The sequence below is a fragment of the Etheostoma spectabile genome, chromosome 4 (assembly GCF_008692095.1).
Source record: "Etheostoma spectabile isolate EspeVRDwgs_2016 chromosome 4, UIUC_Espe_1.0, whole genome shotgun sequence".
In the NCBI taxonomy this organism is placed as follows: Eukaryota; Metazoa; Chordata; class Actinopteri; order Perciformes; family Percidae; genus Etheostoma; species Etheostoma spectabile.
This window is the reverse complement of record NC_045736.1, coordinates 35896038-35898502: the sequence shown is the minus strand read 5'-3', so window position 1 is coordinate 35898502 and position 2465 is coordinate 35896038. Positions and strand designations below refer to the sequence as shown.

General features: G+C 39.1%; 1 long non-coding RNA gene across 1 annotated transcript in view; it reads right to left on the bottom strand.

The window, feature by feature from the left end:
- Window positions 1–698: 698 nt before the first annotated feature.
- The window catches only part of LOC116687823 (uncharacterized), a 5854-nt gene continuing 4087 nt past the window's right edge, over window positions 699–2465 (bottom strand). The window contains exon 3 of the long non-coding RNA XR_004331637.1: window positions 699–781. This is a non-coding gene — a long non-coding RNA (uncharacterized LOC116687823). The remainder of the gene's footprint in view (window positions 782–2465) is intronic.

Here is a 2465-nt window from a genome sequence, read left to right as displayed (position 1 = left end):
CGTGCACAAAAAAGATATATAACACAAAAAGGAAAGGGGAAAAGCCAAAAAGCATAATATGAACACTTTAAAGGCTTTATTTTTATCTGTTTTTCCATTTCTGCTGCACCATTCCAAATCCGACAGCTGTTTACCGTTGCTGTAAAGCAGTGGTCTGGGATTGGGCGGTTATAGTATCAATCAAAGTTTTCTGGTTAAAGTTGTAGTTCCTTGGAACATGTTTCAGACCATTTTGGGATATCTTTACAGGATGTCCATGTTTGCTTACTGTGTATCTGTTGGTTGGATTTCTCTCAACAACATGTCTAAAGCTTTTTTCTAAATCTCTCAGAGGTTTCAGTACTCTCAACTCCCAACACCAGGAAGGGCCCTGTTTCACCACGATAATGAAACTCAAACAACATAACAAAGGAAACAAATGGTCTAATTTTAAGTAAGGTTCATATAAATTATCATTGCGATTTTTAGAGTTTAAAGTGCTGAAAGGGCTTTTTTTAAAGTTGCATTAAAATGACTAAAACATGCAGAAATCCACACTTACCACAAAACACCTGTCACTCAATCAAAGTCATCAGGACTGTGACGGGTTTGTTGATGTTCTGTTGGAGATCCCACTTGTTCTGTTTCTGTCTGTCAACAAAACTAAAACTATGACCATAAAATATACCACTACCTGTCTGAAGGAGGAGTTTGTCCATGTAATGATGTATTCAAATATGTGCCAGGTTAGTGCTTGAAGACACTTGAGACAGTCAGACCATGCAGAATTAGATCAAACTGTCTCAGTCCACAGACAATGCTGTTGCTACCGGGACGGTCCATCCAGGACGTGAAGACATGTTGGGTCAGTGTGAATCTCTGACTTAGGTTATAGCTTGTGACTGTGGAGGGTTAAATCAACAATTCTAGAATAGTATTATGGCTGTAAAGAGACACGTTTTATGATTAAGTGTGAAAACTGTCCAATGTGTCTTCTCTCTGTGTTTAAATGGCTTCTGAAATCTGAATGATTACGTTTGGATCATGAAAGTTCACTTCAGAGGCAGAGGTCAGTTGTTGATTGCTGGTTGTTGCACCTTTTAACGTTGAAATCAGTGACAGGGGTTGTGTGTGTGAGTGTGTGAGTGTGTGTGTGTGTGTGTGAGTGTGGGTGTGGGTGAGTGTGTGTGGGAGAAATGTATTTATATTTTGATTGTCCTGAAACAGTTTTTAAAATGACGGAAAATAAATGTTAAATACACCAGCTCCAACGGTGTGCCTCCTCATTATTTTGGCTACAGCCCTCTGAGGTCTAAGCCATTCCCCCCCCCCCCATCTTTGGTTTGCCTGGTCTCAATAATGCTTGTACTGGATAACCTCTACCATGTTATGCACAATGACGTTTTAGACATCTTTTTTTTTTTAGGACAACCTGGGCAATCAGGATATGTACAGTATGCTGCAGAGATGTCACATGAATGTGTAAATCAATCCCAGAAAACACTGAGACATTGGACATATTATATAAACACAAATCTGTTAAATCTGGTTAATGATATCATCCTCTGAACTTCTGGACAAGTAAAAGGAATATGTTTTAGTTTTGGATGCCATCCATTCCGGTGCCTTACTGCTTCTCAGAAGCTCAGAATTATCTGAATGGACTGTAGTATCACGGGATCCTGATGTTCCTGGTGTTGATCGGACCCATTGCTCATTGCTGATTATTAATAACCGTGATATACAGGTTTTATTTAAAAAAAGAAATTGTCTCTGTTCCCAATGCTGTTTTCCACTGGAACAACCTTACTTCGTCTCTCAAGGCACAGAGTAGACAATGCCACGCAGTAAGTGGAATATTTGCAAAACCAAAACAAAACGTAGGAAATAAACCGTATCAACCTATTATGAAAACCATATTTCCTTCAAATGGAGGGGATAATATAATAATTATTTCATCCTATGGTCACACCTGACCTGCCCAATACGACGCAGAACAAATGCCTCATGGACACCTATATAGGGGCTTTGGGCTGGGGGGAAAAAGGGGACTGGGGGCCCAAACAGATGCTACAGGGGGCCATAGAAAACGCACCTGTACACACACAATGAAACTGCTCATGTTCAATTAAGGATACAGGAATGGCGTGGGTAATACCATAACTACACACTGCCTATAGCTCTATATTTTATACGTCACATGGTTATATACTTCACTTTTATAAAAGGATTTCAGACTGAATTGTCTGAAGGGAATCAAACTAACACATGCTCTATAAAACATGAGGAGTAACTTGTTTTTCTTACACGTTATATATAAAAATATAACCTCAAACTTTCATCTTTCACATACATTATGTTCTCTTCCATATGTTTTGAAATTTGTAGCAGTGACATCTATTGTCCACTAGATGGCGACCACGTTCAAAGTTCTCACTATAGTCTAAACACACACACACACACACACACACACACACACACACACA